Here is an 8746-nt window from a genome sequence, read left to right on the forward strand (position 1 = left end):
CGAAATTACAACCCTCTGACGGCTGGTGTAGACAAACTTGATATGGGAGCTTTATCAGTGAATTTTTCTCTATTTTTTTGGGTCTAATGCCATTGGGGTACATTTTTGATTTTTTAAATTTTCACGGGGTGAATTACAGCGGGGTGAGATTACAACCCTCTGACGGCTGGTGTAGACAAACTTGATATGGGAGATTTATCAGTGAATTTTTCTCTAATTTTTGGGATCACTGCGACCGGGGTAGATGCTGGATTTTTACGATAACGGTGATGAAAAAGGCGGCAGCACAACCCCCTTTGATTAACCCTTTTCTGTTTATTTTACACCAAAGTATTGATTGTCACAATGGGAGGTTATTATTCCAAAGTCAAATTGCCATAAATTTGTAAGAAAAGTACGCGAAAACATGAAAATTCCCATGAAATTTCAGTATTTGTCTGGTTTACTGTAAAAAAAGCCGAGTGCACGTTGTGTTGCCTATGTTACGGCGCAACCAAAAAGCCAATCCCAAGCTAACTTCAACGACATTGATTATTATGGTGATATTAAAGAATTCCCAGTTTCTTAAGGTTATATTGGTTACGCTATTGTTGTGGAGTCATTCCTCTTTCAATAGGCGAAATTATCCAAACTACCCCCATCATAAATTAAAAATTCTTGCCTGACTACCTAGTTTACATTTGGTTGTTTCCCCGGATTACAGCAGGCCTTTGATTTGCAAGCGTCCCCATCTTTTTAACAATGGTACAAATTATGGTGGGTGGCTACCTTTTAAACGAAGTTAAATAGGTTTATGGAGGCCATATAACCTTATTCCACTGGGAATACAATACCTGGCCCTTAGTTCGGACCTACTTTTAAACTGCGGGGATAAAAAAATGCATGGAATAGATTTCAAATGAATTTTAGTCGTAGACGGATATACAGGGTCCGGCAACACTTGTGTCCACCCCCAAAATCATTTTTAATTTTAAAGATAAAACTTTCAAAATTTGCATACGCTCACAGTTAACAAAGCTCTAGAAGCTGACGCAAAAATTTGTTTTTTATCAGTGATAGTTTTGGCGTCGCGACGCTTTGAAAATGTAATTTTTAGGTAATTGTGAGGGTTTGTGATATCAACCCCTAATTTAATTTTTTTTCAATATAAATATGTTTAAAATATCTCAGTTGTTATTTTAGATTCAATGCAAATTATCTTTAAAAATTGAGGAAAAAATGCTGTCTTATCAAGTTAGTTTCCAATTTCATTACGTCAAAATTGAGAACTACGTTTACACCCATCTGTCAGCATCTTGTGTCACAAATGACATCTATCCTTTGGCTCGCTTTAGATTGTAACAAAAGTCTTACTTGGTGAAGTTGTCGCTTTGTCGATGTTAATTAACAATTTCTGGTGTCCATAAAGTGCAACATACCCGTGTTAATCAAAATTAACCTTTATAAAAGTGAATAAAGTGACTTGTGAAATTTTGGTGTAAACGTAGTTTGCCACTGCGCCGTCATAATTTTGAAAACTAACTTGATAAAACAGCGTTTTTTTCGCAAATTTTAAACACAATTTGCATTAGATTTAAAACAAAAACTCAAATATTTGTATCACAGTTATGTTGAAAAAAAAATGAATTCGCGAATATTTCCGCAAAAACTCAAAAATCGCTGAAAATTATACTTTTTAGGCGTCGCGACGCCAACCAAACCGTCATAAAAAACAAATTTTTGCGTCGGCTTCTAGAGCTTTGTCATCTATGAGCGTATGCAAAATTTCAAAATTGTAACTTTAAAATTAAAGACGATTTTGGGGGTGGACACAAGTGTTGCCGGACCCTGTATACGTTCTGAGCAGGAAACGGTAAAAAAAATGTATTTAAAAAAATTAAAGCTATTGTGACTGTGTTTGTTTTGAGCAGTTGACCATTGCAATCAATGCGAATATATCCGTTCGGAGCAGTTTGAGCGAAATATTATTTTGTGGATTTTTCCGCGCCGAGCAGTGTAAAGGTTAAAAATGAAGAAGTGCGTCATTTGTGGACACGTTAAACTTTTAAGGGCCCCACAAACCTCGTTCTTGGACGACGTGTTTGAACGACGGTTTCGGCGGTTGGAACGAAACGGTCGGAAAAACCGAGGTCTGTGGGTAAAACTGTCGTTCAAACACGTCGTGCAAGAACGAGGTTTGTGGAGCCCTTTAAACAGTGATGTTTCTATTTTTAGAGTTCCTTCGGTAATATACACCTACATATTTATTTGAAAAATTACTCCTTAATCAACATGAAGATTAGTACAAAATTTTCTTAACCTCAAAATCACAAATTGACAATTACCTGACAGTCCTTCGCTAGAGTGTCGCCATCTATGTGAGGTTTTATCTGGACCCAAAAATACGACACATTTTTACAGTAGGGAGTTGACGTACCAGTCTTATATGTATCTTGGTTATCTATATGGCAAATTCGCCATTTTTATGGCGATTTTTTTCATTCTAAACAAGTGTTTTTAAGTCTACTTTTAGTTCACTTTTAACAAGCTAAACTTTCTCTAAGAGTTCATTTTTTTCGTAAAACAATCTGCTCATAGTTCCGGGAATCCATTTTTTGGTATTCGGTGATAAGAGCTCTGATTAAATCACGAAACTATGAGAGTTTTTATCTTTTATCTCTTCTTGACATGAACCGAAATCACTACATAAAGTGAGTTGACAATGACTCGTTTCCACCTCGCGTTTCTTACTGTGTTCTTTATCCAGACGAGCCAAGCCCAGAACACAATTCCAAGTTCTTTCGACGCCCGAACAGAATGGCCCTACTGCGGGTTCATCGGCAAGATAAGGAACAATCTCGAGTGCAAAGCAAATTTGGCTTTTGCGACGGTATCGGCAATTAGTGATATAATTTGCATTCAGTCGTATGGAAAAACACAAATCGAATTATCTCCCCAAGATTTACTGTCTTGTCAGGATTGTGGATCCTGCGAATACAGTGATTTTGAGAGTGGTCTGAACACCTCAATGAATGCTTTTGAATACTATAAAGATTACGGAATTGTCACAGGGGGAGATTATGGATCTTCAACTCCAGTAAGTTATTTTTTAGCCTCATGAATTGTAAACGTCAAATTAACATTTCAAATGACATCTTCGAAAACATTATAATTACAAACGCCCTGGGGCGCGATTTTCGAAATGTGCTGATTTAATTTAGTGCACTAAATATCCATATTTAGTGTGAAAATTGAAAAAGTGTATTCTCGACGTTCTGTGAACATTTAGTGTCCTCAACTTTCAGTATGAAATTATTGGTGTGGTCAATAGTAAAAAACTAAATTACATGCTAATTTATTTAGATTAGCAAAATTTTTGATAAAGCAATGAAATTAGAAGAAGAATCTAGACGTAGGTATTAACTTAGATGTAGTAGCAGTAAATTTACATGAAACCAAAATATATAGAAAATTTCTTAAAAATGTGGAAGATAAAAAACTCCGTAAAACTTTTCGATTTACTGAAGACACATTTAATTTCAAGACCATGGAAATCCTACTCCAAAAATTGCGGTGGTTTTAGTGTTATCATGACATTTTTCTTCTGCAACACCACTGATTGGAAAAATACTGGGTGGGATTTTGTTTCTGCAACGATACGAGGTACGATACGATGACCTTCAAAACACCAAATCACTCAAAATGCAATTCTTTTTCAAAATTTTCTATGTATAGCATCTAATGTTACTTATTTCTCAGCAAAAGTGGTATAATATTTATGTATTCTAACCTCACAATCATACCTGACATCGTAGAGGTACGATGTGAGGTGCGAATTTTAATCGGCCGCCTATTAGCACACGCGAAAAACTCAGTTTCATATCCTACCTCTACGATGTGAGGTAGAATCAAATTAATTATAAAATACCACTTGTGTACAAGCAACATTTGATGTTGTAATCATTTATTGTTATCATAAATTGATAGAATTCAAAAAAATTTTGAAAAAAATCCATGTTTTGATTAATTGGGCGATTTGAAGGTCATCATATCGTAACTCCTATCGTTGCAGAAACAAAATCCCACCCACTATTTCTTTAAAATTTAACACATTCTGTTTGACTGGATCATTTCGTTCTGTTGTCTGTTGGTGTTTAATTATACCTTATTTTAAGTTTTGAGCCAAGTTTTGCCACGCCTGATGTTTTTTCTCTTTAGCAAAGTTATTGGGCATTTTTTCCTGTAAAGATAGACATAAACTTGTCTTGTACAAAAACCAAAAGTTGTTCAGAAAGTTTAGATGATTTCTTTTGCTTCTCAATAACACGCAAGTTATACTTTTTACCCTGCGCTAAAAGTTTGAATCCACGATGAGATATTCTCATGAGATTACGGTTTCATAAGTCAAAAATCGTATCAAAAAGTTGCAAAAATTATAAAATTTGTTCATTTTGCTGTGATTGCTTGTGGGGGACTTAAATGCTGCATTTAATTTTGTTGAACATTTGACTGGAAAGGTTAATTTTTTTAAAATCGGTCAACCTGACAAACTGTTTTTGCGATGTTGCCAAGATAATATTTAGACCAACCTAGAATATTAGAGCACTTTTTAGTTTGATGATGGAGAATATATTATTCTTGAGAGCACACTGATTTTCTCATACTAAAAATTTAGTGCACTAAACTTCAAATTTAGTGCACTAAACTTTTAGTGATTTCGAGAATCGTACCCCTGGACGTTTACACACGCCGTGCGATAAAAACTCCTCAGATGCGTTTATAAATTAAAATCTCTTTTCCATAATGAAGATTGATAAGATTGATAAGACAATATTTCTATTTTTAAAATCATATTATTTTTTTTATGCAGCGCCATTTTGTGTACTTTTTGTGCGCCAACTGCCGAATTGACAGAATAGACAGATGACGAAATTTATAAATGTTAGATGTGACAGTTCTCATGAATTTTGAAGAAGCCAATTATTTTAATTAAAAGTTTTTTGGCCAAAAAGTTGAATACAACAATTGTGCGTTTACCATTTTACAGCGCTCACTCATTAAAGCACTCCGACTACGCCGTCGTGCTTCATACTGATTTCGCGCTGTAAAATGTAAGTTACCACACGCGACTGTAAATAACTATTACATCTGAATCTAAATTACTAATTAATGTAGGGTTGTTTACCATACTCCGAAGCAACAGCTCTTCGCAAGAAATTCCAGCTTGCCCCCAACAGTGTCAAGATGGTTCCTCATTTCATTCCAACAAACATTACGGAAAAAGATTTAAGTTTGTTTAAAATAATGTGACGGAAATCCAGATAGAAATTATGAAGAACGGACCTGTTATCACTGGATTTTATCTCCTGCATGATTATCTTGATTATAAAGGAGGTATGACGCTCTCATCTATTGTTTATTGGTTTTTGTAATTTTACTTCTAGGAATATATTCATCTAACTGGACAACAGAAAATGCAAACTTGGGCTTCACTTTCGGAAAAATTATTGGATGGGGAAGTGAAAATAAGGTACCTTATTGGTTGATTGCAAACTCGTGGGGTACTGAATGGGGTGAAAATGGATTCGTGAAGTTTGAAACTGTTTGAAAGTTTGAAAGGGGTAAAAATCTAAATTTGGTAGAGAATTGGATCATTGCTGCGAAAGGGAGTGCTGGGAGTGTTTTTTGTTCTTGGTTTGTTATAATTGGTGGTTTGTTTTTTAGAAAGTGCTTAGAATTGGTTTATTTTTTTTAAGTTAACAGTAAATCATTTTTTGTTGCGGCATTTATGCCTTTGATTATTAGGTCGTTTGTTTATACAGTTTGCGAATTTGATGTTCATTGCTGTATACATATAGAATTTTTAATAAAACGTATATTATGAACAGTATTAAAACTACAAACAAAAGCGAATACAGTCTACAGTAAATATAAAAAAAAAATTCAATTGCGACAATGCCTGGTAATGTTTCTTTGGCATCACACATACATAGATCAAATTAAGTCGAAAGGGAGAACACTTCATGCTCTTCTAAGAAATGAATATTTCCTGAAAACTCCGTCAAACTCCCACTTTTTTATAACCAGGTTACGCTCGTAAGGCAATTAAATTACAAAGAAATTCGTCGGTAAAATTCCACGCTCTTGTAATATTCGGGCTTTCGTTTAATCCGGACTCCTTATAACGAGGCTCCACTTCAATATCACAAGAGCATTGAAAATAAAGTGCAGCTCATTGCTATCAGTCCACTCTCTAGTGTAAATTTTCGAAAATTTTTGGGTGTAAATCAGACTTTCAATTCCTTAGAGAGAAAATTAGGGGAAAATTGAATGTAACGATTTTTGAGGTTAACACGTTGTCAAAGTTGAGTGTATTAATCAATAACTAATTAAAAATTTGTTGCAAAAAAATTATTTTAATAGAGATTTAACAAGTTTTGGCAATGATGTGAAAAACGATTAGCTTCTGCGCATGTCACAGTTGCGTCAAGGTCAAACACATTTGCTGCCAATTGTTACCGATTAAAATCATTAAGGGCTGCTACCAACTTAACTTTTTAATGAGTGGACCGATAGTAATGAGCTCTGGTATACTTCTAACCGAAAATCCTACGCCATTAGCAAGAAGCGTAAGCTAAAAAACCACGAGACTGAAAGTCGAGTGGTGTTTCAATTTTATTGTCAAGTCGAGAGGTTAGTATTGAAATTGTTTTCTAATGCTCGAGTGGTTTTCTTCACCATTGTATAAGTGTTCTAGAACGCCTGCACTTTTTTGTAACGTTAAATTCTCCATCAAAATAGAAATCATAAGATAGGTCAGGATGTGAGTTTTGCAATGTTGTCGCATTGAAGGGTTATGAAGGCAACAATTGTAAACCAAAATTTCTAAACCAAAATTTTCTAGCTCAAAAAATAATCGAGTTAAAACAAAAAAACGATAGCCAAAAGCCAGATGAAATTACAAAAATTGTAGCAATGGATTTTCTAATTTATTTCTTTTAAGACGAAACAATTTAAGAGTTTATTCTTTACTTACAGAAAGTTTTTGGACTGGAGTCCCTAAAAACAAAGCAAGTCATTTTTTAAAAACGTAATACCCAATACACATTGTTAAAAATTACTTTTTCAGTAAAAAATACGTCGATATTTTAAACTACGGAGTGTTCATTTTGATTTGTTGTTTAATAGCGAGAAGTTTTCATCTAGTGACCTTAAACCTAATTGACAACTAGCGCCACAGCGCTTACCGCATGAACTACAAGCTAGCTAACTTCACACATTTGAGATCAGCTGTTCGGTAAAAGCACGCGTGCTGCACGTTATTAGAAGCGTAAAACAATTTGTTTCTAGTGTTTTGGTTTTTATGATTTAAAATTACTTAAATAGTCGTTTCGGTTATCGTCTTGTGCAGTGTGATTATGTGCAGATGCAAGAAATTTCCTGTTCTGTAACCGGTAAGTCAATAATCATATTATGGTGGACACAGAATCTTGGACAGTACTTTCCTGTCATTTCAAAAAGTCTCGATGTAATCCTAGCTTCATTGTCATTATGATTGACGTTAATACAAAAGTCAAACAAATTTTGAAAACGTATTTCTGCGATATGCCACCAATAACAATTGATGTGCCGCCACAAGGAAGCCAAAAGGTTTTGCGCTACAACACTTGGTCATGGGCAAAGAGTTTAGAAGTCGAGTGGTGTTATTATTGCTAAAATGTCAAAATGACACTTGAATCAAAAATTAAAAGTTTGGTTATAACCAACGTCCTCCGTAAAGCCCGGTTTAGAAACTTTGACAATCAAATGACAATTCTGTCCAAGATTCTGTGTCCACCATTGTAGGAACATGGGGGCAATGCTAATTGGATTAATTGTAATTTTTCACACACACTTGCTGGTTAGCTATGGGTCCAGTATTTGGTAAAAACGATAATCCGTAAAGACCAAACGTTTTTGGGTTTGGTTTTTATCATGAATTCACGACAGTCGTGCATTGACTGCATCGATTAAGCGCGAAATTTAAATTACTTACCAACATTTATTATTTTTGTTATGCTAAAAATAATAAATAAAAATCATTTACATTTTTAAGACAATATTTCTGTAATTACATAGAATACAATTTAATAAATAATCATAACATTTGAAAAAGTTAATAAAAATGACATACAGTCGGGGACAAAATATTAGACGTCATTTTTTGAACTATTATCTACTTATCTATTGTCAGTCATGAGTCGTAATCGGTCAGGAATAAAGCACTTTCCAACATCTGAGGGCGCCACAGACGATTTTGAACTAAAATTTTTAAATTAATTTAGCTGGATTATGTAAACAGGCGTAGATGGTAACCGCAATCGATTTTTTTTTGACAAGTGATTAACCTCAAAGACACATTTTTGTTTTAAAAAGTGAGTTAGTCTCTATAACCTTTATTAACAGCGCAATTCTGGCGGAATACACTCTATTTCACTGTCGGACATTGTTTTTAGGAAAAAATCACGAGGAGAAAACCCAAATTTGTTACGACTTTTGCTAACAAAATTGATAGAATGTCAATCGTGCAGCGCCTACTAAGTGTTAATTATGAGCATTATTCTGAAGTACTCAACAATAATAAATGAAGAGCCGGCTATCTCGAATAACGTTGTAACCGTCAATTCGTCAAAACTGAGATACTAGTGAAAAATCGTTCTCCAATATACGATATACAGGGTGGCCCATCTAAGACTTTCGGGCTCAATATCTTTGTTATTTATGAACG

General features: G+C 34.5%; 1 pseudogene; it reads left to right on the plus strand.

The window, feature by feature from the left end:
• The first annotated feature begins 2690 nt into the window (after window positions 1-2690).
• LOC148166043 (cathepsin B-like cysteine proteinase 4) lies at window positions 2691-5692 on the plus strand (annotated as a pseudogene).
• The last annotated feature ends 3054 nt before the right edge of the window (window positions 5693-8746 follow it).

This window comes from Gnatocerus cornutus, unplaced genomic scaffold (genome assembly GCF_029298725.1).
Source record: "Gnatocerus cornutus isolate USDA-ARS CGAHR unplaced genomic scaffold, icGnaCorn1.1 ctg00000033.1, whole genome shotgun sequence".
Taxonomy (NCBI): Eukaryota; Metazoa; Arthropoda; class Insecta; order Coleoptera; family Tenebrionidae; genus Gnatocerus; species Gnatocerus cornutus.